The sequence below is a fragment of the Bombina bombina genome, chromosome 2 (genome assembly GCF_027579735.1).
Source record: "Bombina bombina isolate aBomBom1 chromosome 2, aBomBom1.pri, whole genome shotgun sequence".
Classification (NCBI taxonomy): Eukaryota; Metazoa; Chordata; class Amphibia; order Anura; family Bombinatoridae; genus Bombina; species Bombina bombina.
In genome coordinates, this window is record NC_069500.1 from 205,324,486 (window position 1) to 205,352,250 (window position 27,765).

The 27,765-nt window shown below is 41.9% G+C and overlaps 1 protein-coding gene and 1 non-coding gene across 2 annotated transcripts in view; both read left to right on the forward strand.

The window, feature by feature from the left end:
* FAM151B (family with sequence similarity 151 member B) overlaps window positions 1–27,765 on the forward strand; it is a 238,237-nt gene that overhangs the window by 186,492 nt on the left and 23,980 nt on the right.
* Window positions 26,174–26,287, forward strand: LOC128650622 (U5 spliceosomal RNA). The gene has a single exon (XR_008400899.1). It is a non-coding gene; the product is annotated as a U5 spliceosomal RNA (small nuclear RNA).

Sequence of the window (27,765 nt, forward strand, 5' to 3'; positions counted from 1 at the left end):
TCACCAGAAGAAATTGACAAGGAGGAAGTTATGCCGTCTAACTCTCCCCACGTGTCAGATCCTATAAATCCCGCTCAGGGGACGCCAAGTACATCTAGCGCACCCATTGCGTATACCTTGCAAGACATGGCGGCAGTTATGAATCATACCCTTACAGAGGTATTATCTAAACTGCCAGGATTGCAAGGAAAGCGAGACAGCTCTGGGACTAGAATAAATACAGAGCTCTCTGACGCTTTAGTAGCTATCTCTGATACACCCTCACAATATAATGAATCTGAAGCAGGGGAGCTTCAATCTGTGGGTGATTTTTCTGATTCAGGGAAGATACTTCAATCTGATTCTGATATGTCTACATTTAAATTTAAGCTTGAACACCTCCGCGTATTGCTCAGGGAGGTTTTAGCAACTCTGAAATCTGTGACACTATTGTAGTCCCAGAGAAATTATGTAGATTGGATAAATACTATGCATTACCTACTTACACTGATGTTTTTCCAATCCCTAAACAGTTTTCTGAAATTATTACTAAGGAATGGGATAGACCAGGTGTACCGTTCTCTCCCCCCTCCTGTTTTTAAAAAGATGTTTCCTATAGACGCCGCTACACGGGACTTATGGCAGACGATCCCTAAGGTGGAGGGAGCAGTTTCTACTCTAGCTAAGCGTACCACTATCCCTGTCGAGGACAGTTGTGCTTTTCTAGATATAATGGATAAAAAATTAGAGGGTTGGGCCTAAACAACCCGGGGAAACGCTCAATTATCACAAGAGACTTACATAGAATGGGTGGTGACATCATTTTTATTCAAGAAACCCACTACTCTAAATACAGGGAGCCTAAGTGGTTTAGCAGACACTATCCAACAGCTAATTTTGCTTCTGGTCCCTCCAAAAAAAATGGAGTTGGCATATTGTTCCACCACAGTGTTCCCTTCCAATCAGAACAAATATTGAAAGACCCTAATGGAAGATATATAATTATGATAGGCAAATTATATGGCAGACCCATGACCCTGGCCAATCTATATTTCCCAAACAGGGCACAGGATGTGTTTTTTAAGAAAATAGCACGGCTCATTTTGGAAATACAGAAAGGTGTCCTCTTTCTGGGAGGAGACTTTAATATTTCACTTCGGACGGCCTCTCCAGCGCCCCACAAAAAGTGACTAAGCATCTATCTCGGTCCTTAAGAGACCTAGTCATACACGATATCTGGCGTACCTACCACCCATGAGACAAAAATTTTACTTTTTATTCACACCCCCACAGGAAGTACACCAGAATAGACTATCTTTTTACCGACTCGGTGGGGCTCGGGGTAACAACAGGATGCAGTATCAGCACGATCACATGGTCGGATCATGCACCTGTTAAATGCACTATCAACTGGCCAAACACCCCAGTAATTCCTCACGTTTGGAGACTTGATGAATATCTCCTAGATGACAAACTCTTAACAATTGAACTACATAAAAACATAGAGGAATATTTCCTCCTGAACGCGAATGACGCTATGGATAACTCTGTCGTGTGGGAGGCACACAAGAGTGTAATCACTGATCGGACGCAGCGCAGATCCAACAGAGAGACTTATAATGCATTATTAGCGCAAGTCTCACAAATAGAACTAACACATAAAGAACAGCCCACAGACCGGGCACTACAAAAAGAGCTGGCTTCAGCCAGATCGGCGCTGCTACGCCATCTACAAGAAGAGCAACACAAAAAAGCCCTCATATTGCGTTAAATGTTCTTTGAACATAGTAACAAAGCGGGGAAGTTCCTGGCCCGAGCGTTGGCTCGAAAAAGATTGCGCTCGTTTGTCTATGAATCCACGGACAAACAGGGAAAGACGCATAAGGAGGGACAAGCCATAGCAAATATATTTGGCACCTTCTATAAAGCCCTATACAATATACACACAGCAGAAGATCTGCAAGTAGACCCCCGAGACAGACAGACTCTTAAACAAGAGACCCTTGATTATATTGAAAAAGCAGAAGTGCCATCTTTGTCTGCGGAACAGGCGAGTCAATTGGAAGCGCCTATAGCTGTGGAAGAGATCCTAGCTGCCATTAAAACCTTCCAACCGGGAAAAGCCCAGGCCCTGATGGGTTTGGCATGCGCTACTACAAAAAATTTGGCGATGTATTAATACCCCATCTGCTTTGGGTATTTAACCAGCTTCCCGAGGCTCCTACCCTACCGAGTACGATGCTTGAAGCATATATTTCGGTTATCCCCAAACCGGGCAAACCAGAAAACCTGCTTGGCAGTTACAGACCAATATCGCTGCTTAACTCTGATGTTAATATTCTGGCCAAGGTGATAGCGAATCGCCTCAAAAACTTCTTGCCCCAGCTGGTCTCCACGGACCAAACAGGGTTTATCCCGGCCAGAGAGGCACGGGATAACACTCTCAGAGTAATCCAACTGATCACTCATGCGCAGGCCAACTCCGCTCGTTGGTCCTTGTGTCGACGGACGCGGAAAAGGCCTTTGACCGGGTCAATTGGACCTTTATGCTGCACACCCTGGAAGAAATGGGTTTCGGATCACGTTTCATAAACTATATATTCTCTTTATATTCCAACCCGAACGCCAAAGTCCGTGTGAATGGACTGTTCTCTGAATCCTTCAGGATATCAAATGGAACGAGCCAGGGGTGTCCCCTTTCACCCCTGCTGTTTGCCCTGGTCATGGAGGTCCTAGCCTGTAGAATACGCAAAAACACTGAGATAAGCGGATACCGAATGGGGGATGTGGAGCATAAATTGGCCGTGTACACCGACAACATGCTTTTGACCCTGGCTGATAATGACTTATCCCTGCGGGAGTCGTTGGCCGAGTTTGAAAGGTTCGGGCGGGTGTCGGATTTTTCACTCAATCTCACCAAATCTGAGATATTGAACATTTCATTGTCTAGAAACGTTTTTGTATCCCATAACGACTGTCACCCCCTAAAAATTGTTACAAAACATCTAAAATACTTGGGTATCACCTTAGCCTCCTCGGTTAAAGAAATAGTGAATGTAAACTACAAACGCATAAGAGAGGAGGTAATCCGAGATCTGGCAACATGGAAGAACAAAACCATCTCTTGGATGGGTAGAATCCAAGTAGCAAAAATGAACATCTTGCCCAGGGTCCTCTATATTATGCAGGCGATTCCTCTGTCATCAGCAGAACATATAATCCACCAAATTCAGTCAGCACTAGAGTACTATGTCTGGAATAGCCTGAGACAAAGCGAATACCTTAAGGCTATTCGATTGCAGCGTCTGGTCGAGTGGTGTCATGGCTCACCCAACAAGGCCTGGATAGGCTTAGACAGGGAGATTCTCCATAGGGGCAATGTGGGCTCTCTAGCGTGGATCAGCCCCACACAACGCCCTAATTGGCTCCTCCAATACACGTTGATTGCAGATGCACTACGTAGCTGGGACAAACTGATTAGGGCGAGATCTCATATCTCCACACCCCTCTCACCGGTGACGCCTGTTCGAGAAAACCCGGACAACGGGTTAGCGAACAAAATTTACTCTCGGAGATCTTGTTACACATTAGCTGAGACCACGATATCAAGCGCTCTGACAAGGGGTAAATTCAAATCACAGGCGGAACTGGCTGATTGGGATTGTGACCTATTCTCCTCATGGTACAGAACGGCGCAATTCAATCACTATTTTAACACCCTGCGGGACAGGGAATCGCTGAATAGACAAAAAACACCATTTGAGGTGCTTTGCACCTCACCGAGCTTGCCGCAACATCTTATCTCGACTCTATATAAGCTACTAATCGAGGGAGGAGACGATGTGCTTCCCTCCTATGTGGTTGCTTGGCAAAAAGAACTGGGCCTAGAACCTGACTCAAAGGCGTGGATATCCATATTCCACAAAGCAAAGCGGGTGTCGGTCTCGATGAGACTTCAGGATCTTCATTTTAAGTTTCTGAGCAGGTGGTACCTCACCCCACAGAGGCTGAAAAAAATGTACCCACACACGAGCAGGGGGTGCTGGAGAGGATGCGGAGAGGAGGGCTCTATGCTACATATTTGGTGGCATTGCCCCCATATACAACCCTTCTGGAGCGAGGTATTCCGGGAATGCAGCAAACTACTAGAAGTGATTATACCTCCGGATCCTAAGTATCTCATATACCACGAACTTCCTAAAATAGTCATGGAAGCAAAACGCCACCTGCTCCTCTTAATGTTAAACTGTGCAAAGGGACTCATACCAAGATATTGTCAATCCCTACACACACCAAGCCTTGAGGAGTGGAGGGCTGGGGTCTGGGACCTATTGAGCCTAGAGAGATTCCATTATCTAAAGACCGGGAGACTGGAGACACATGAATACATGATTCTGATCTGGGAGGGCAAGGAAATATAGGTTCAAAATAATATTGGAGTTTGCTGTGGTGAAATCTGTGAGGGGTCTAATATCCATTATCCACCCCCCTCTCATTAATATATAATTTTTTTATTTTTTTATTTTTTCTTTCCTCTCCCCATCCATTTCCCACCCCCCCCTACTATTAATATGCTCCCCCCCTTTCCACTACCCCCTCCTACCTTTCCTCTTGTGTCCCTTTCTCATCCTGAAGTGTTCAAAGTTTACCTGGGGCTGGCGTGGCCGGGCCTATCCACATTCAACATTGAAATGACAGCCTTGACAGGTTGTAAACATGGCATGTCTGGACCCGACTGCGTCAGCCTCAAATATTTTAGCGTTTTATTGGAAATTAGCAAATTGAAATGTACAACATTGAACATAACAAATGTAATAATATGGTTATTTGTCAGTCCTTTACTCTGGCTTGTCTCCTTCGATATGTTGTGAATATCCTGGGTGTTAATATGCTATTCATCACCTTGAATGTAAAGGATGTCATTCTGTATATGTTCATTCAATAAAGCTTTTTTTGGAAAAAAAAAAAAATTAGAGGGTTACCTTAAGAAAATTTTTATTCAACAAGGTTTTATTCTCCAGCCTCTTGCATGCATTGCCCCAGTCACTGCTGCCGCGGCTTTCTGGTTTGAGTCCCTAGAGGAGGCTCTACAGGTTGAAACCCCGTTGGAAGATATTATTGACAAGCTTAGGGCCCTTAAGCTAGCCAATTCATTTGTTTCTGATGCCGTTGTTCATTTAACCAAGCTAATAGCTAAAAATTCAGGTTTTGCTATTTAGGCGCGTAGGGCGCTATGGCTTAAATCCTGGTCAGCTGACGTGACTTCAAAGTCTAAACTTCTCAACATTCCCTTCAAAGGACAGATCCTATTCGGGCCTGGTCTGAAGGAGATCATTTCTGACATCACTGGAGGAAAAGGTCACGCCCTTCCTCAAGACAGGTCCAACAAATTAAGGGCCAAACAGTCTAGTTTTCGGCCCTTTCAAAGCTTCCTTGTTACGGGTTCAGGTCCAGGGATCCCAAGGCAGCACTGATAGATGCTCTAGCAGCGCCTTGGTCTTTCAACCTGGCTTATGTGTTTCCACCGTTTCCTCTGCTCCCTCGTCTGATTGCCAAGATTAAGCAGGAGAGAGCTTCGGTGATTTTGATAGCTCCTGCGTGGCCACGTAGGACTTGGTACGCAGATCTGGTGGACATGTCATCCTTTCCACCTTGGACTCTGCCACTGAGGCAGGACCTTCTACTTCAAGGTCCCTTCAAACATCCAAATCTAATTTCTCTGCGTCTGACTGCTTGGATATTGAACGCTTGATTTTGTCAAAATGTGGTTTTTCCGAGTCGGTCATTGATACCTTAATTCAGGCTCAAAAGCCTGTCACCAGGAAAATCTATCATAAGATATGGTGTAAATATCTTCATTGGTGTGAATCCAAGGGTTACTCATGGAGTAAAGTCAGGATTCCCAGGATATTGTCTTTTCTCCAAGAAGGATTGGAGAAGGGATTTTCAGCTAGTTCCTTAAAGGGACAGATTTCTGCTCTGTCTATTCTTTTGCACAAGCATCTGGCGGATGTTCCAGACGTTCAGGCATTTTGTCAGGCTTTAGTTAGAATCAAGCCTGTGTTTAAACCTGTTGCTCCGCCATGGAGTTTAAATTTAGTTCTTAAAGTTCTTCAAGGGGTTCCGTTTGAACCTCTGCATTCCATAGATATCAAGCTTTTATCTTGGAAAGTTCTGTTCTTGGTAGCTATCTCTTCGGCTCAAAGAGTTTCAGAGTTATTTGCCTTGCAGTGTGATTCCCCTTATCTGATCTTCCATGCAGATAAGGTAGTTTTGCGTGCCAAACCTGGGTTTCTTCCTAAGGTGGTATCCAATAAGAATATCAATCAAGAGATTGTTGTTCCGTCACTGTGTCCTAATCCTTCTTCAAAGAAGGAACGTCTATTACAAAATCTTGACGTGGTTCCTGCTTTAAAGTTTTATTTACAAGCTACTAAAGATTTTCGTCAAACATCTGCATTATTTGTTGTCTACTCTGGACAGAGGAAAGGCCAAAAGGCTTCAGCAATTTCTCTTTCTTTTTGGTTAAGAAGTATAATCCGCTTAGCTTATGAGACTGCTGGCCAGCAGCCTCCTGTAAGAATTACAGCTCATTCCACTAGAGCGGTGGCTTCCACATGGGCCTTTAAAAATGATGCTTCTGTTGAACAGATTTGTAAGGCGGCGACTTGGTCTTCGCTTCATACTTTTTCTAAATTCTACAAATTTGATACTTTTGCTTCTTTGGAGGCTATTTTTGGGAGAAAGGTCTTACAGGCAGTGGTGCCTTCCGTTTAAGCGCCTGCCTTGTCCCTCCCTTCATCCGTGTCCTATAGCTTTGGTATTGGTATCCCACAAGTAATGGATGAATCCGTGGACTGGATACACCTTACAAGAGAAAACAAAATTTATGCTTACCTGATAAATTTATTTCTCTTGTGGTGTATCCAGTCCACGGCCCGCCCTGTCATTTTAAGGCAGGTGTTTTTTAATTTTTAAACTACAGTCACCACTGCACCCTATGGTTTCTCCTTTCTCTTGCTTGTCTTCGGTCGAATGACTGGGAGGTGGCAGTTAGGGGAGGAGCTATATAGACAGCTCTGCTGTGGGTTATCCTCTTGCAGCTTCCTGTTGGGATGGAGAATATCCCACAAGTAATGGATGAATCCGTGGACTGGATAAACCACAAGAGAAATAAATTTATCAGGTAAGCATAAATTTTGTTTTCTCAGAGTTCCTATTTTCAAAATAGTAACATTCTGGACAACTCTACAATTCTTCTTTTCTATTCTTAGACGATTACCAGTTCCTAAAATTTGCAATTCAGAACAAACTTTTTCAGTTTGTGGCTTTTCCATTTAGTCTATCTACAGCTTCCGGAATTTTTACAAAGTTTTAAGAATTTTCTTGTCTGAAATAAGATCTTTTGTATTTCCTTTAGCTGTCTTTCATTTCAACAGTCTACTGTTGTTTCTTCGCAGACATGGTTAGAGAATTAATATCAGAGTTCTCTTTCTCATTATTCCAGTCACTTTTCTTGGAGTCAGTTTACATTCAATGACAGTGCATCTTTCTCTAACATATATCAAAGTTACAATTAGCTTGCAAACAACTACTGTCAATTTCGAAACCATCTGTACCTCTATGTATTGAAGTGTTAGGTCTGATGTTTGCCGCATCAGATGTTCTTCCTTTTCATCTGCTTTACATAAGACCCTTGCAACTTAGCAAGCTTTGACAATGGTGCAAAATTGTCCTTAATCTATTTTAGAATAATATTAAATTCTTCAGTGTGGCAATCTCTTAGATTGAGGTTCAGTCTTGAGGGTCCAAGAAAGCACACATAGAGTTTGGTTTCCTCAGGAGGCAAGGTTACTAATATAATTAATTATAGTTAATCATGCTTAGTCAAATCTTCAGGTCCCTTCAGAGCTTTCGATCCAACAGCTGTACCTTAAATCAATCATCTATGGGGAAGTTCAGTTCCTTAGCAATGAAGGAAGTCTCAAGTTTTATTTTTTATTTAAACACAGAAAACATTTCTGTATTTCCCATCCCAAGAGGAAAAAATGGAAAACAGATTTCTTTCATGTAATTAGCAAGAGTCCATGAGCTAGTGACGTATGGGATATACATTCCTACCAGGAGGGGCAAAGTTTCCCAAACCTTAAAATGCCTATAAATACACCCCTCACCACACCCACAATTCAGTTTTACAAACTTTGCCTCCGATGGAGGTGGTGAAGTAAGTTTGTGCTAGATTCTACGTTGATATGCGCTCCGCAGCAAGTTGGAGCCCGGTTTTCCTCTCAGCGTGCAGTGAATGTCAGAGGGATGTGAGGAGAGTATTGCCTATTTGAATGCAGTGATCTCCTTCTAAGGGGTCTATTTCATAGGTTCTCTGTTATCGGTCGTAGAGATTCATCTCTTACCTCCCTTTTCAGATCGACGATATACTCTTATATATACCATTACCTCTGCTGATTCTCGTTTCAGTACTGGTTTGGCTATCTGCTATATGTAGATGAGTGTCCTGGGGTAAGTAAGTCTTATTTTCTGTGACACTCCTAGCTATGGTTGGGCACTTTGTTTATAAAGTTCTAAATATATGTATTCAAACATTTATTTGCCTTGACTCAGAATGTTCAACTTTCCTTATTTTTCAGACAGTCAGTTTCATATTTGGGATAATGCATTTTAATTTAACATTTTTTACCTTAAAATTTGACTTTTTCCCTGTGGGCTGTTAGGCTCGCGGGGGCTTAAAATGCTTCATTTTATTGCGTCATTCTTGGCGCGGACTTTTTTGGCGCAAAAATTCTATTTCCGTTTCCGGCGTCATACGTGTCGCCGGAAGTTGCGTCATTCTTTGACGTTATTTTGCGCCAAAGATGTCGGCGTTCCGGATGTGGCGTCATTTTTGGCGCCAAAAAAGCATTTAGGCGCCAAATAATGTGGGCGTCTTATTTGGCGCGAAAAAATATGGGCGTCACTTTTGTCTCCACATTATTTAAGTTTCATTTTTTATTGCTTCTGGTTGCTAGAAGCTTGTTCTTTGGCATTTTTTCCCATTCCTGAAACTGTCATTTAAGGAATTTGATCAATTTTGCTTTATATGTTGTTTTTTTTTTTTCTTTTACATATTGCAAGATGTTTCACGTTGCAACTGAGTCAGAAGTTACTTCAGGAAAGTCACTGCACAGTGCTGGAGCTACCAAGCTAAGTGTATCTGCTATAAACTTTTGGTATCTGTTTCTCCAGCTGTTATTTGTATTGCATGTCATGTCAAACTTATTAATGCAGATAAAATTTCCTTTAGTACTGTTACATTACCTGTTGCTGTTCCGTCAACATCTAATTTTCAGAGTGTTCCTGATAACATAAGAGATTTTATTTTTTAAATCCATTAAGAAGGCTATGTCTGTTATTTCTCCTTCTAGTATACATAAAAGTCTTTTAAAACTTCTCTTTTTTCAGATGAATTTTTAAATGAACATCATCATTCTGATACTGATAATGGTTCTTCTGGTTCAGAGGTTTCTGTCTCAGAGGTTGATGCTGATAAATCTTTGTATTTGTTCAAGATGGAATTTATTCGTTCTTTACTTAAAGAAGTGTTATTTGCATTAGAAATAGAGGATTCTGGTCCTCTTGATTCTAAATGTAAACGTTTAAATAAGGTTTTTAAATCTCCTGTAGTTATTCCAGAAGTGTTTTATCTCCCTGATGCTATTTCTGAAGTAATTTCCAGGGAATGGAATAATTTGGGTAATTTATTTACTCCTTCTAGACGTTTAAGCAAATTATATCCTGTGCCATCTGACAGATTAGAGTTTTTTGAGACAAAAATCCCTAAGGTTATGGGGCTATCTCTACTCCTGCTAATGTACTACTATTCCTACGGCAGATAGTACTTCATTTAAGGATCCTTTAGATAGGAAAATTGAATCCTTTCTAAGAAAAGCTTACTTATGTTCAGGTAATCTTCTTAGACCTGCTATATTTTTAGCGGATGTTGCTGCAGCTTCAACTTTTTGATTAGAAGCTTTAGAGCAACAAGTAACAGATCATAATTTTATAGCATTATTATTATTCTATAACATGCTAATAATTTTATTGGTGATACCATCTTTTGATATCATTAGAGTTGATGTCAGGTATATGTCTCTAGCTATTTTAGCTAGAGAAGCTTTATGGATTAAACTTGGAATGCTGACATGTCTTCTAAGTCATCTTTGCTTTCCCTTTCTTTCCAGGGTAAATAATCATTTTAGTTCCTTTCCTTTCAAGGAACAAAAGCCTGATCCTTCATCCTCAGGAGCGGTATCAGTTTGGAAACTATTTCCAGTTTGGAATATATCCAAGCCTTATAGAAACCTATAGCCAGCTCCTAAGTACCTATGAAGGTGCGGCCCTTATTCCAGCTCAGCTGGTATGGGGCAGATTACGTTTTCTTCAAAGAAATTTGGATCAATTCCGTTCTTAATCTCTGGTTTCAGAAACATTGTTTCAGAAAGGTACAGAATTGGCTTCAAGTTAAGGCCTCCTGCTAAGAGATTCTTTTCTTTCCCGTGTCCCAGTTAACACAGCTAAGGCTCAGCATTTCTGTAATGTGTTTCAGATCTAGAGTTGGCTGGAGTATTTATGCCAGTTCCAGTTCTGGAACAGGGGCTGGGGTTTTATTTTATCTCTTCATTTGTACCAAAGAAGGTCAATTCCTTCAGACCAGTTCCGGATCTGTCATTATTGAATCGTTATGTTAGGATACCAACATTCAAGATGGTTACTGTAGGACTATCCTGCCTTTTGTTTAGCAAGGGCATTATATGTCTACAATAGATTTACAGGATGTGTATCTGCATATTCCGATTCATCCAGATCACTTTTAGTGTCTGAGATTCTCTTTTTAGACAAGCATTACCAGTTTTGTGGCTCTACCGTATGGCCTAGCCTCAGTTCCAAGAATTTTTTTCAAAGGTTCTCGGTGCCCCTTTTCTCTGTAATCAGAGAATAGGGTTTTGGTATTTCCTTATTTGGACGATATCTTGGTACTTGCTCAGTCTTCTCATTTTCGAAGAATCTCATACGAATCGACTTGTGTTGTTTCTTCAATTTCATGGTTGGAGGATCAATTTACCATTCAGTTCATTGATTCCTCAGACAAGGGTAACCTTTTTAGGTTTCTAGATAAATTCAGTGTCTATGACTCTGTCCTTGTCAGACAAGAGAAGTTTAACATTGATATCAGCTTGTCAAAACCTTCAGTCACAATCATTCCCTTTGGTAGCCTTATGCATGGAAATGTTGGGTCTTAGGACTGCCGCATCAGATGCGATCTCCTTTGCTCGTTTTCACATGCGACCTCTTCAGCTCTGTATGCTGACCCAATGGTGCAGGGATTACTCAAAGATATCTCAATTAATATCTTTAAACCGATTTTACAACACTCTCTGACATGGTGGACAGATCACCATCGTTTAGTTCAGGGGGCTTCTTTGTTCTTCCGACCTGGACTATAATCTCAACAGATGCAAGTCTTACAGGTTGGGGAGCTGTGTGGGGGTATCTGACGGCACAAGGGGTTTGGGAATCTCAGGAGGTGAGATTTCCGATCAATATTTTGGAACTCCGTGCAATTTTCAGAGCTCTTCAGTCTTGGCCTCTTCTCAAGAGAGAGTTGTTCATTTGTTTTCAGATAGACAATGTCACAACTGTGGCATACATCAATCATCAAGGAGGGACTCACAGTCCTCTGGCTATGAAAGAAGTATCTCGAATTTTGGTTTGGGCGGAATCCAGCTCCTGTCTAATCTCTGCGGTTCATATCCCAGGTATGGACAATTGGAAAGCGGATTATCTCAGTCGCCAAACGTTGCATCCGGGCGAATGGTCTCTTCACCCAGAGGTATTTCTTCAGATTGTTCAAATGTGGGAACTTCCAGAAATAGATCTGATGGCTTCTCATCTAAACAAGAAACTTCCCAGGTATCTGTCCAGATCCCGGGATCCTCAGGCGGAGGCAGTGGATGCATTATCACTTCCTTGGAAGTATCATCCTGCCTATATCCTTCCGCCTCTAGTTCTTCTTCCAAGAGTAATCTCCAAGATTCTGAAGGAATGCTCGTTTGTTCTGCTGGTAGCTCCGGCATGGCCTCACAGGTTTTGGTATGCGGATCTTGTCCGGATGGCCTCTTGCCAACCGTGGACTCTTCCGTTAAGACCAGACCTTTTGTCTCAAGGTCCTTTTTTCCATCAGGATCTGAAATCCTTAAATTTAAAGGTATGGAGATTGAACGCTTGATTCTTGGTCAAAGAGGTTTCTCTGACTCTGTGATTAATACTATGTTACAGGCTCGTAAATCTGTATCCAGAGAGATATATTATAGAGTCTGGAAGACTTATATTTCTTGGTGTCTTTCTCATCATTTTTCTTGGCATTTTTTTAGAATACCGAGAATATTACAGTTTCTTCAGGATGGTTTAGATAAGGGTTTGTCCGCAAGTTCCTTGAAAGGTCAAATCTCTGCTCTTTCTGTTCTTTTTCACAGGCAGATTGCTATTCTTCCTGATATTCATTGTTTTGTACAAGCTTTGGTTCGTATAAAGCCTGTCATTAAGTCAATTTCTCCTCCTTGGAGTTTGAATTTGGTTCTGGGGGCTCTTCAAGCTCCTCCATTTGAACCTATGCATTCATTGGATATTAAATTACTTTCTTGGAAAGTTTTGTTCCTTTTGGCCATCTCTTCTGCCAGAAGAGTTTCTGAATTATCTGCTCTTTCTTGTGAATCTCCTTTTCTGATTTTTCATCAGGATAAGGCGGTGTTGCGAACTTCTTTTGAATTTTTACCTAAGTTGTGAATTCCAACAACATTAGTAGAGACATTGTGGTTCCTTCATTATGTCTTAATCCTAAGAATTCTAAGGAGAAATCGTTGCATTCTTTGGATGTTATTAGAGCTTTGAAATATTATGTTGAAGCTACTAAGTCTTTCCGAAAGACTTCAAGTTTATTTGTTATCTTTTCCGGTTTTAGAAAGGCCAGAAAACTTCTGCCATTTCTTTGGCATCTTGGTTGAAATCTTTAATTCATCTTGCCTATGTTGAGTCGGGTAAGACTCCGCCTCATAGGATTACAGCTCATTCTACTAGGTCAGTTTCTACTTCCTGGGCGTTTAGGAATGAAGCTTCGGTTGATCAGATTTGCAAAGCGGCAACTTGGTCCTCTTTGCATACTTTTACCAAATTCTACCATTTTGTTGTATTTTCTTCTTCTGAAGCAGTTTTTGGTAGAAAAGTACTTCAGGCAGCGTTTTCAGTTTGAATCTTCTGCTTATGTTTTTTCATTAAACTTTATTTTGGGTGTGGATTATTTTCAGCAGGAATTGGCTGTCTTTATTTTATCCCTCCCTCTCTAGTGACTCTTGTGTGGAAAGATCCACATCTTGGGTAGTCATTATCCCATACGTCACTAGCTCATGGACTCTTGCTAATTACATGAAAGAAAACATAATTTATGTAAGAACTTACCTGATAAATTCATTTCTTTCATATTAGCAAGAGTCCATGAGGCCCGCCCTTTTTTTGTGGTGGTTATGATTTTTTTGTATAAAGCACAATTATTCCAATTCCTTATTTTATATGCTTTCGCACTTTTTTCTTATCACCCCACTTCTTGGCTATTCGTTAAACTGAATTGTGGGTGTGGTGAGGGGTGTATTTATAGGCATTTTAAGGTTTGGGAAACTTTGCCCCTCCTGGTAGGAATGTATATCCCATACGTCACTAGCTCATGGACTCTTGCTAATATGAAAGAAATGAATTTATCAGGTAAGTTCTTACATAAATTATGTTTTCCTCATCTGGCCATCCCTTCCACATGAATGATCTCTCCTTCAAGTCTTTTTCAAGACATTGTGGAACAATCGGGTCTCCTAGAGATAGAACTTATGACTTCTGTTTCCAACAGTCATAGCCAAAACACAAAGTCCTTAATCCAGCACACAGTGATCCATTGCATGCCACTCCAGAGCTCCACTCCAGGCTCTGTATCATCAATAAAAAATCCACAGAGAGTAGCAGCAAACCAGATAGTGTTTATTGTTTAACACAACAGCAAATGCAGCAACGTTTCGACTAAGGTAGTAATACCGAAACGTTGCTGCATTTGTTGTTGTGTTAAACAATAAACACTATCTGGTTTGCTGCTACTCTCTGTGGATTTTTTATTGATCCAACAGTCATAGCTCAGATTGAATAGAGCATTGTACAGTAATTCTGATTGTTCTAGTCAGACCCAGCAGAACTTGGTTGCAAATCTGTTTTAGATGTCAAGCTTTCTCCATGGTGTTTCATTTTGGCATAACCTACTATCTCAAGGTCCCTTTTATCATCAAGATCTCGAGTTTCTCGTCTTGTAGATTTTTAGATGAAATGCCTCTTTTTTTTAAAAAAAATAGGGGGTTTCTTTGCAGCAGTGAACACCTTATTTCAGACCAGAAGGCATGTTAGGAGTAAAAGTTTTCAAAGCATTTGGAAAGTTGTTTCTTTCCTGCTGTAATAGAGAGGTTTTTAGCTGGCATTATTTTAAAATTCCAAGAATTCTTCTTTTGGTAAAACAATTCAGAAAAAGAGTTCTGCTAGCTCTTTATATAGACATATTTTGACTTTTTTGTTTCATTCTACAGAAAAAAAGTGTTTTTACATCAAGACTTTGTTCAAGCTTAGGCAGAATATATCCAGTGTTTAAACCAATTTCTTCTACTAGATACGACGAGTCCACGGATTCATCCTTACTTGTGGGATATTTTCCTCCTGCTAACAGGAAGTGGCAAAGAGTACCACAGCAGAGCTGTCTATATAGCTCCCCCCTTGACTCCACCCCCAGTCATTCTCTTTGCCTACACTAAGTAATAGGAAGAGGTAAAGTGAAAGAGGTGATAAAATGATAGTTTTTCATTTCTTCAAGCAAGACTTTTTTATTTTAAATGGTACCGGTGAGTGCTATTTCTTTCATGTAATTAGCAAGATTCCATGAGCTAGTGACGTATGGGATATACATTCCTACCAGGAGGGGCAAAGTTTCCCAAACCTCAAAATGCCTATAAATACACCCCTCACCACACCCACAAATCAGTTTTACAAACTTTGCCTCCCGTGGAGGTGGTGAAGTAAGTTTGTGCTAGATTCTACATTGATATGTGCTCTGCAACAGGTTGGAGCCCGGTTTTCCTCTCAGCGTGCAGTGAATGTCAGAGGGATGTGAAGAGAGTATTGCCTATTTGAATTCATTTGATCTCCTTCTACGGGGTCTATTTCATAGGTTCTCTGTTATCGGTCGTAGAGATTTATCTCTTACCTCCCTTTTCAGATCGACGATATACTCTTATATATACCATTACCTCTACTGATTCTCGTTTCAGTACTGATTTGGCTTTCTACTACATGTAGATGAGTGTCCTGGGGTAAGTAAGTCTTATTTTTGTGACACTCTAAGCTATGGTTGGGCACTTTAATATAAAGTTCTAAATATTTGTGTTTAAACATTTATTTGCCTTGATTCAGGATGTTCAATATTCCTTATTTCAGACAGTCAGTTTCATTATTTGGGATAATGCATTTCAGTTTTTTTTCATTATAAGATTTAAACTTTATTTTGGGTGTGGATTATTTTCAGCGGAATTGGCTGTCTTTATTTTATCCCTCCCTCTCTAGTGACTCTTGCGTGGAAGATCCACATCTTGGGTATTCATTATCCCATACGTCACTAGCTCATGGACTCTTGCTAATTACATGAAAGAAAACATAATTTATGTAAGAACTTACCTGATAAATTCATTTCTTTCATATTAGCAAGAGTCCATGAGGCCCACCCTTTTTTGTGGTGGTTATGATTTTTTTGTATAAAGCACAATTATTCCAATTCCTTATTTTTTATGCTTTCACACTTTTGTCTTATCACCCCACTTCTTGGCTATGCGTTAAACTGATTTGTGGGTGTGGTGAGGGGTGTATTTATAGGCATTTTGAGGTTTGGGAAACTTTGCCCCTCCTGGTAGGAATGTATATCCCATACGTCACTAGCTCATGGACTCTTGCTAATATGAAAGAAATGAATTTATCAGGTAAGTTCTTACATAAATTATGTTTTTTTTTCTCCGGCAGCAGATGGATGAAGATTTCTGCTTGGAGACTGATGATCTTAGCAGTGGTCACTAAGATCCAGAGTAGTTCCCACAGAATGGCTGAGGAGTACTTAAGAAGCTTCAGTGTGAGGAACGTTTTTCATGCTACAAGCATTAAGGTATGTTCAGTCATTTATTTAGAGACTGTGGTATTTCAGAACTGGCTGACATAGTTCCCTTAAGGGAAGGGGTAAGCAGTAATCCTACATGTAAAGAAGGCGGTATTACTGGAACCTAATTATTATGGCACAATTTGTTGACACTGTTATCATAATGTTTTGTTGGCAAAACGTTTTCATGTTTTGGGGATACTTAACGTTTTTATGTACAAACGTTTTTTGTGGTTGATGGCACTGTAAGGGTTCACATGGCTTTCATTAATGGATGGGTTATATGAGAACCCACATGGCTAGTTTGCTAGACCGCTTTGCAGTGGTTCCCATTAGGCATGAGAGACATCGATGCTGATGGGCGGGGCCTATTTTCGCGCCTCAGATGCGCAGTTGAAATGATTATACAGAACAGCAAGCTCCAGCTCCGGTGGGCCTAGGCTGCAGATTTAGACAAAAAAGACGAAGGAATAGTGTGTCTTACAGATCCCTGAGGGCAGGTAGGCCCATCAGGGGGATGATTATTACTGTTCATAAACGTTTTTGAGTAACGTTTTTTTGTATAAAGGGTTAACTTTTCCTTACTTGTGGTGCAATCTTAGCTGACAAGATTAAACACATATATGCTAAAATTGTGATATTTACTACATTTTAAGACAGTTTTGGAAAACTTGTATGCTTTTTTACTCTTAAAGGCACAGTACCGTTTTTTCAAATTGTTGTTTTTTTTCACTAAATAAAGTGTTTTCAGGACTTTTTGTGGTTATTACTAGCCTGTTCAACATGTCTGACATTGAGGAAAGTCAATGTTCTATGTGTTTAGAAGCCATTGTGGAACCCCCACTTAAGATGTGTCCCTCATGTACTGAAAGGGCTTTACATTGCAAAGAACATATTTTAAGTGATAAAAGTATGTCTAGGGATGATTCTCAGTCTGAAGAGAATCAGGTTATGCCATCCAATTCTCCCCAAGTGTCACAACCTTTAACGCCCACACAAGCGACACCTAGTACATCTAGTGCATCTAATTCTTTCACCCTGCAAGATATGGCTGCAGTTATGTCTACTACCCTTACAGAGGTATTATCTAAACTGCCAGGTTTACAGGGTAAGTGCAGCAGGTCAGGTATTAGAGTAAATGCTGAGCCCTCTGATGCTTTATTGGCCATCTCCGATGTACCCTCACAGTGTTCTGATTTGGGGGTGGGGGAATTGCTGTCTGAGGGAGAGCTTTCAGACTCTGGAAAGATGTTCCCTCAAACAGACTCAGATGTGACGGCCTTTAAGTTTAAGCTTGAACACCTCTGCTTGTTACTCCGGGAGGTTTTAGTGACTCTGGATGATTGTGATCTTAATGTCATCCCACCAGAGAAATTGCGTAAAATGGGTAAATATATAGAAGTCCCTACTTACACTAATGTTTTTCCAGTCCCTAGAAGGATTTCGGACATTGTTACTAAGGAGTGGGATAGACCAGGCATTCCGTTCTCTCCCCCTCCTACTTTTAAGAAAATGTTTCCCATATCTGACACCATTCGGGATTCCTGGCAGACGGTCCCTAAGGTGGAGGGAGCTATTTCTACCCTGGCTAAGCGTACAACTATACCTATTGAGGACAGTTGTGCTTTCAAAGATCCTATGGATAAAAAAATTAGAGGGTCTTCTAAAGAAATTGTTTATTCATCAGGGTTTTCTTCTACAACCTATAGCGTGCATTGTTCCAGTAACTACTGCAGCAGCTTTTTGGTTTGAGGCTCTAGAGGAGTCTCTTAAGGTTGAAACCCCATTAGATGATATTTTGGATAGAATTAAGACTCTCAAGCTAGCTAATTCTTTTATTACAGATGCCGCTTTTCAAATGGCTAAATTAGCTGCAAAAAATGCAGGCTTTGCCATTTAAGCGCGTAGAGCGTTATGGCTTAAGTCTTAGTCTGCTGATGTGTTATCAAAATCTAAACTTTTAGCTATTCCTTTTAAAGGTAAGACCCTATTCGGGCCTGAACTAAAGGAGATCATTTCCGACATTACTGGAGGTAAAGGTCATGCCCTTCCTCAGGACAAGACGGTTAAACTGAGGACCAAACAAAATAATTTTCGTTCCTTTCGAAACTTTAAAGGTGGACCCTCTACTTCCTCCTCCGCCACAAAGCAGGAGGGGAATTTTGCACAATCCAAGTCAATCTGGAGACCTAACCAGACCTGGAATAAAGGTAAACAAGCCAAGAAGCCCACTGCTGCTACCAAGACAGCATGAAGGGGTAGCCCCCGATCCGGGACCGGATCTAGTAGGGGGCAGACTTTCTCTCTTCGCTCAGGCTTGGGCAAGGGACGTTCAGGATCCCTGGGCATTAGAAATCGTGACCCGGGGTATCGACTAGAATTCAAGGATTTTCTCCCAAGAGGGAGATTTCATCTTTCACGTTTGTCTGTAGACCAGACAAAAAGAGAGGCATTCTTACGCTGTGTAAAAGTCCTATATACTATGGGTGTAATCTGCCCAGTTCCAAAACTAGAACAGGGGCAGGGGTTTTACTCAAATCTGTTTGTGTTCCCAAAAAAGAGGGAACCTTCAGACCGATTTTAGATCTCAAATGTCTAAACAAATTTCTCAGAGTCCCATCATTCAAGATGAAGACCATTCAAACTATTTTACCAATGATCCAGGAGGGTCAATACATGACTACCGTGGACTTAAAGGATCCGTATCTTCACATTCCTATTCACAGAGATCATCACCAGTTTCTCAGGTTCGCCTTCCTGGACAAACCTGTGGCCCTCCTTTTTGGGTTGGCCACAGCTCCCAGAATTTTCACAAAGGTGCTAGGGTCCCTTCTGACGGTTCTAAGGCAGCGGGGCATAGCAGTGGTGCCCTATCTGGATGATATTTTGATTCAGGCGTCAACTTACCAGCTAGCCAAATCTCACACGGACATCGTGTTCGCTTTTCTAAGAACTCATGGGTGGAAGGTGAATATACAAAAGAGTTCACTAGTTCCACTGACAAGAGTTCCATTCCTAGGAACTCTGATAGACTAGGTAGACATGAAAATATTTCTGACGGAGGTCAGAAAGTCAAAGATCTTAACCCATTGCCGAGCACTTTAGTCCATTCCTCGGCCATCAGTGGCGCAGTGTATGGAGGTCATTGGATTAATGGTAGTGGCAATGGACATCGTTCCATTTGCTCGCTTACATCTCAGACCACTGCAGCTGTGCATGCTCAGACAGTGGAATGGGGATTATGCGGATTTATCTCCTTAGATAAATCTGGATCTAGAGACCAGAGACTCTCTTCTCTGGTGGTTGTCACAGGATCATCTATCCCAGGGAATGTGCTTCCGCAGACCAGCATGGGTCATAGTGACGACGGACGCCAGCCTCTTGGGTTGGGGTGCAGTCTGGAATTCCCTGAAGGCTCAGGGTGTGTGGACTCAGGGGTGGTCCCTACTACCAATCAATATTCTGGAACTGAGAGCAATATTCAACACGCTTCAAGCGTGGCCTCAGTTGGCCTTGGCCAAATTCATAAGACAATAGTCAATATCACGACTGTAGCATATATCAATCATCAAGGGGGAACAAAGAGTTCTTTAGCGATGATAGAGGTTTCCAAGATAATTCGATGGGCAGAGACTCACTCTTGCCATCTATCAGCAATCTACTTCCCAGGAGGCGAGAATTGGGAAGCGGATTTTCTAAGTCGTCAGACTTTTCATCCGGGGGAGTGGGAGCTCCATCCGGAGGTGTTTGCGGCATTGATTTGTCAATAGGGCACAGCGGAATTGGATCTGATGGCATCTCGTCAGAATGCCAAACTTCCTTGTTACGGGTTCAGATCAAGGGACCACCAAGCAGTACTGATAGATGCTCTAGCAGTACCTTGGTCGTTCAACCTGGCTTATGTGTTTCCTCCTTTTCCTCTCCTACCTCATCTGGTTGCCAGAATCAAACAGGAGAGGGCTTCGGTAATCTTGATAGCGCCTGCGTGGCCACGCAGGACTTGGTATGCAGACTTGGTGGAAATGTCATCTCTGCCACCGTGGAAACTGCCGCTGAGACAGGACCTTCTCATTCAAGGTCCGTTCCAACATCCAAATCTAATTTCTCTGCAACTGACTGCCTGGAGATTAAACGCTTGATTTTATCTAAGCGGGGATTCTCTGAGTTTGTCATTGATACCTTGATTCAGGCTCGGAAGCCTGTCACTAGGAAAATTTACCATAAGATATGGCGTAAATATCTTTATTGGTGCGAATTGGCCACTCATGGAGTAGGATTAGGATTCCTAAAATTTGTCTTTTCTCCAAGAAGGATTGGAGAAGGGATTATCGGCTAGTTCCTTAAAGGGACAAATTTATGCTTTGTCAATTTTACTACACAAGCAGCTGGCGGATGTCCCAGACGTTCAGTCTTTTTGTCAGGCTTTAGTTAGAATCAAGCCTGTGTTTAAACCTGTTGCTTCGCCATGGAGTTTGAATTTAGTTCTAAATGTGCTTCAAGGGGTTCCGTTTGAACCCATGCATTCCATAGATATTAAGCTATTATCTTGGAAACTTTTGTTTTTAGTTGCTATCTCTTCGGCTTGAAGAGTTTCTGAACTTTCTGCGTTACAATGTGACTCGCCTTATCTTATATTCCATTCTGATAAGGTGGTTTTGCGTACTAAACCTGGATTCCTTCCTAAGGTTGTCTCAAATAAGAATATTAATCAGGAAATTGTTGTTCCTTCTCTGTGTCCTAATCCTTCTTCTAAGAAGGAGCATCTGTTACATAACTTGGACGTGGTTCATGCTTTGAAGTTTTACTTACAAGCGACCAAGGATTTCCGTCAAACATCTTCCCTATTTGTTGTTTATTCTGGGAAGCGTAGGGGTCAAAAAGCTACGGCTACCTCTCTTTCTTTTTGGCTGAAAAGCATCATCCGTTTGGCATACGAGACTGCTGGACAGCAGCCGCCTGAAAAAATTACAGCTCACTCTACTAGAGCGGTGGCTTCCACATGGGTTTTTAAGAATGATGCTTCTGTTGAACAGATTTGTAAGGCTGCGACTTGGTCCTCCCTTCATACCTTTTCCAAATTTTCCAAATTTGATACCTTTGCTTCTTCTGAGGCTATTTTTGGGAGAAAAGTTCTTCAAGCAGTGGTGCCTTCCGTTTAGGTATCTGTCTTGTCCCTCCCGTTCATCCGTGTCCTGTTGCTTTGGTATTGTATCCCACAAGTAAGGATGAATCCGTGGACTCGTCGTATCTAGTAGAAGAAAAGGAAATTTATTCTTACCTGATAAATTGATTTCTTCTACGATACGACGAGTCCACGGCCCTCCCTGTCTGCACCTTTTTAGTTTCTCCTTTTTCTTCCTATACCTTCGGTCGAATGACTGGGGGGTGGAGTCAAGGGGGGAGCTATATAGACAGCTCTGCTGTGGTGCTCTTTGCTACTTCCTGTTAGCAGGAGGATAATATCCCACAAGTAAGGATGAATCTGTGGACTCGTCGTATCGTAGAAGAAATCAATTTATCAGGTAAGCATAAATTTCCTTTTTCTGATTTGGAACATTTTTTTTTTTTTTTTTACAAGCTTTACAGATTTCTCTTTTCGAACCAATGCAGGCTTTAGACATTTAGCTTCTGTTTTGAAAGTTTTTATTGCTTTTAGCAATATGTTTTGTCAGAAGAGTTCTGAATTGTTTGCTTATTCTAGCGGGTTTCCTTGTTGTCTTAGTTTTCATCAAGATACAATAGTTTTAAGATAGATAGTTTTATTACCTATAGTGTTTCCTCAGATAACATCATTTAGGAAATTATAGTCCATCTCCTTGTCCTAATCTAAATTATTCTGTGATGGTCTCTTACTTATTTAGATGTTGCAAGAGCATTTGATTTCTACTTACAAATTATACAGTTTTTTTGAGAATCCTATAATTTGTCCCTTGGTCCACAGCCATTTCTTTAGGGGTGGGTTAGTGTTTTCCAAAACACATTATGGCCTTTTTACTAGATCATATGATCAAACTAATAGATAGCACGTCAAAAAACTTAAAATAATACAATTGTTAATCTATAAAAAGCTTGTTTAAATAAATGTTTTTTTAATAAACACCCGCAAAAAAGGATATGTGTTCACTCTTCATACACAGCTTATTTCACGTATAAACCATTGGTCAGGTGTAGATGGTACCAATGGAACAAAAAAACAGAAAAGCAAGAAGCTCAAAACAGGTCATAAGTGTATTATATACATAGAAAACCTTTAATAATCAAATGAAACTTTAAGAATCACACTCATGCATTTCCACCTCAAACAATATGAGGTATACAAAGAGCACAATAATGGAGGATATAACCACTGTACAGTTACGGAGCGTAGCAGTCTGACATGTATGTTCCCGGTTCTGTTTCAATGGAATGTACCAACAGACTGTTTGAATCATTGTCTAGTTGGTGCCAGTCTCTTTCTTTTTACAATCAGATTAAACAACACGGGATAGACAGGTGTCCATACTCCGTATAATACTGCTCCCCAAATAGTAAAAGTTCCAAAACTCAGCATCTGGAAGTGTCCAAAAAAGCCGGCACAGACACGCCAGTTGCTAAATAAACCAAGCATCACATTGTGGGCATGGCTTAATGAGTTTTGTGGGGCTCCTCCCCGTACCTCTGACTAAGTGGGGAGGAGCCCCATGAAATGCATTAGGCCACACCCACAATATGTGACCTTTGGTTCATTCAGCAGCCAGTGTGTCTGTGCTAGCTTTTTGGACACTTCCGGATGCTGAGTTTTGGAAATTTTACTATACGGGGAGCAGTATAATGCTGAGAGTAGGTGGTATAGACTGTTTCTGAGGTTTGGAATACAGCTGTTTAGCACTGTTAGCCATGATGCAAAATAATTTGCTCTTAAGTTTGCAATTAATTTTGAGAGGTAGATTAGTAATTAAAAGAAAAAGTGGATTCACATTGGACAATTCTCTGTAATACTGCATTTATATATATTAACAGATCATCAGCATACAATGCCAACGTATAGGAATAGTTTGTGAGTTCTATCCAAAACGGTTGTATGATTGGACAATCCCCCCTTATGTGGAATAAAGACCCTTATTCTCCATATCTTCTCCAACATCTGTCTGTTGCTCCTGGGAACATATGTTTTAATCCAAGGGGGGGTCAGATACCATCTACACAATAATTTAAGTTTACTTTCAAGGATGCTAGCTGCTACAGAGGATTTAGCCGTGTGTATAAAGGCTTTTTCCACTCTACCTGTGAAAGAGGAGAAGGAAATCCACTGTGCCAGGTACTTACATATAATGGGAGGGGTGCCTCAGAGGGTTGTAAACTTAGTGATAACAAAGAGAGAGGGATTGTCTAACTCCTGTATTTGAGCAGCGTAGTCTCTCAAAGGGAGTGACTTTCCATTTTGGGATTCTTTTATATTTATGTATATTTAAATAAAGTGTTGAACCACGATGTAAAGAAGTTTATTCCCTGATTTTTGTCTTTACTTTTGGAATCATCAAATACCATATATACCGGTATTTGCGAGTAAATATTCTCAGAGTCATGTGGAAGGGATTCATGTCCAGGGTGGATATCAGGGTTGCCTAGAAGCGGGCTAAGTGGAGATGGATCGGTTGAGATATCTTGTCGTTTATGAAGGATTTGCAATTATATTTGTGTTACAAATTATTGGGAAAGTAGATGAACGAGACGTTTGACTGGGAAGAGGAAGCCAACATTGACTACCTAACTGAGGGATGTTAGATAAATCATGGTCGAACTGGACCCATCTTTTGTTGTCATAGTTTCACCACTTTATAATATGTTTTAAGAATGTTGCCATGAGGTATTTTCTTCTTAAAAGGGAATAGTGCACAGCTGCATTCATTACTTTTGGGAATTCAGAACCTGGCCACCAGGAGGAGGCAAAGAGACCCCAGCCAAAGGTTTAAATATCTCCCCCACTTCCCTCATCACCCAATCATTCTTTGCCTTTTGTCACAGGAGGTTGGCAGAGAAGTGTCAGAAGATTTAAGATAGTCTCTTATGGAGGGTAGTATTCTTTGAAATGGAACTGGAGTTTTAAGTGATCCTGTCAGCCTCTCAGTGAGAGCATGGATGAATGCATGGGAGATGCAGTGAGAGTCTTTCTGCGAAACCATCCCAACTCATGTTAACAGCTCCTTGGCAATCAGCGTTGACGAGTTTCACTGCCTGCTTTCTTCACTCAAGTCCATGTCAGAAGTGAGGCTACTATCTGTCACACTTGAAGGGCCATGTTCCTGTTCCATGGCGTAGATTCCGGTAAGATTGTTTCCTTTTACTTTGATGTGTAAATGTAATGTAAACGAAGAAGTCAGGGTCTCAGAGGGACTCCTTTATCTTTATGGAATCAAGAGTTAATATCTCCTGAGGGGGTTATTGAACAGGGTGGACTTTAATCATGTTTGTTATGGGAATTCTGTCTGCTAATGTGTAGTGACGCTTGGGCTTGTGGCTATATCGGAACATAACAGCCCTTTTGTTGGTCAGGCTGCACGACTCTTGTGGCCTTGGCATGCTTTTCTCTGGCCTGCACAGTGTACCTTGTGACTTGACGTGGTCACGTTCTGCACTCCATTTTCGTATTCCAGACCGCGTGGCGACAGAGAGAGTCATTTTCACTAGTTGTCTGGGTCACAGGAGGTGGTGAGTGCCCCAGCCATTGGGGTGTAAGGTGCCGTTTTTATTTTTTTCTTCTATCCATAATTTCTATCCAAGTTATAGAGGATTCTAATTTTTTGGAGACGGATGTCTCTGATTCAGATTATACTTCTTGCAAAGAGTATGAGATGGCCCGGGTAATCCATGCCCATCAGTTATGTTCCGAATGCCGCTTTAGAGTGCTCTCTTCTCCCGCAATAGGGAACTTGGTGTCTGCCGAGCCATCCGCCCCTGGGGATCTCACACCCTGTGAGGCGTGTGCCCTAGAACCTTCCTTAGCTACGCAAGCAGGTGTCTCTAATGCCGTTACCCCTTCACCGGAAGACGTCTTGTTTCCTCCAGAGGTTACGGCACGGTTCCGCATGGCCATATCTATGGCGTTGGCGCATTTACAACTTCATGGGAGGGAGGTGTTGATAAGATACTGTCCATGTTCTGTTAACCAGGGCTCGTCAGGCGTGGGATCATCTGGGTCAGATCAGCCATCGAGGGAAATCGTTTCCTCTGAAGCTTCAGGGGCCCAACCCTCGGGTCGGGGTCGTCAGTTTCCCCGGCAGAGGTAAGTCTTGCTTTTCGTTATGGACTGGCGCACCTTCGTGTCCTTCTGCAACATGTTTTGGCGGTGCTGGAGGATCCCAATCCTTATGGGTTGAGGGATCCTCGGTCTTCTGTTCCAGGCGGCAAGCCGGGTTTGACGTGGGGGGATATTATTCTCCTTGTCGTCTCCAATTTACTTTCTTTTTTGGGTATCTTATTCCAGTTCTGATCTTCGGGAGAATAGGGTCTCTGATTGGCTGGTCCTGTTAGTGTGCCCATTTTTCTTGGATGTTCACCTGTGGATGCTGCCCTCTTTTTCTTTGATCCAGTTAGGATGTATTTTTTTTCTTTTTGAGAAGCTCATATCTGTTATAATTTTTCCGTTGGGAAACATTTCTTCTCTGGAATTTGATACTATCGATTTTGGGGTCGCTTGGGCACTTCCGCGGAAGTTGCTTGATAAGGTGTTAGTACATTGTTATGTCTATAGTTCCTTTTGTTGATTCCTATTGGGGTTTCAATTTTTCTGTGGCCTGGGTCAGTTCTGAGTGCCCTATGTAGAAGGCTGGTCCTGGTCGGGCACTATATTTTCTGTTCCTTAAGGTCTATATCATCCACGTGGTGCCGGTATAACTGGCTGTCCTTGTTGGGTGGTGAGTTGCTCACTCGGATGAGGAGTTTGTTATACTTTGGTTTCTCTTCTGATCGAATAAAGCTTTCGCCTTTACTAAAGTTTTCTGTGGAGAGACTCATACATGAGTTTTCTAAAAAAAATTGAGGCTCTGCCCCTTGCAGGGCTAGAACATGGTAGAGGAGGCCTTTTCGTTCCTAGACATCAGGCTGGTTCTCGTTTCTTCCTTTGGGTGGGGCATCAGGGGGATTGTACTCAGTCCTCATTGTCCTGTTCCTGATCGTTGACAGGGTTCCAGAAGGGATCCTGCTAAAGATTACTCTGTGGTTCCGGAGGTTCTTTAGCCTTGGAGCTAGGGTTCTCCATTCCCAATGGGACTGGAGGTTTAGTTGACTCCTTGGACATCGGGGTTACCAGGTTGGGGTGATTTTTAATCTCCTCTATGGCATTCTTATTGCACGTATTTTTGGAGGCCTTGATGACGGTAACTTTTCCTTAAGGGGTCGAGGTGTCTTTGGCTTCTTTTTTTCCCCTTCCTGGGGCTGGTTGGGGGGGGGGGTCATCTGTTTATGGCCTTTTTCTTCCCCCTACTGTTTCTCGTCTACTCCCATGTTTTGGGGCTCTGGAGAATGCGTTTGTCTACATTTTTTCCTGGAGCTGCCCTTACTTAAGATGTCTTGGCTTTATCTGTCGCTCGCCAGGAATTGTGAGGCTCGTCCATTGTTAATTCCTTGAGCTGTGGGGTTTTCCTGGAGGTTGATCCTGAAGGGATTGTTTGGAGACTATTTTATCTTCTCAAACTGGATTATCTAGTTTTGAGCTCTAACTCTGGGGTGTTGTCCCTTGAGCCTTTAGGAGATATGCTCTCAGTCTCTGGGATGCTTAGCAAACGTCCAGTGTCCAAGGACCTTTGAATGTGGCTGTGGTTCCATCTCCTTGGGTACAGGTTCTCCATATGAGGTATCCCTATGGTTCCTCAGGGGTTACTACCTTGTAGCCGGCTCTGGTTTCCGGATGTCCGGCTTTCCGGACATGTTTTTGTCTTGGATATCTGATCGAATCTCTTAAATGGGTTTGGGTCCTGATGGGTAGTTTAGCTGCCTAGCAAGCGGGAGATTGCAATCGCAATATGTTGCAGCTATTTGCACCTTAAAAGTGTGCTTGATGGCTGTTTGTTTTTCTACTGGGCCGGCTTTTGCAGCCGGATGGTTCCTCTACAATTGTTATTGCCTTTACCAACTGTCTGCTGCTGCACACTCCATGCCTGTGGGCGGGTGAGCGGTTATATTTGGCTTTCTCCTCCCCTTAGGGAAATTGGAACATACAACAGTATCCACCTAGTGCCCCGGAGGTCTTCCTCTGTTCAGTGGGGTTCCCCCTGCCTTGCGTGCAGGATGTCATGAAGAGTTGGATTTTGGTATCGTGCCGTCACTGTTGTTTCAGTGTAGTCTCTCTTTTGCCTGGGAGTGCCCCTTCTTGAAGGGTAAGGATCTGTATCTGGGTCCTGGAACCCAAGCTCATCCTATGTTATGTCATAGCTTAGTTGGTTAGCATGCCAGTCTTGTTAGCAAATGGTGGAGTGTGCTCTACCCATTGGTACCGTTCAATTTAGTTCCCCTACTTTTTCCTTACTGAGGATCTGGGT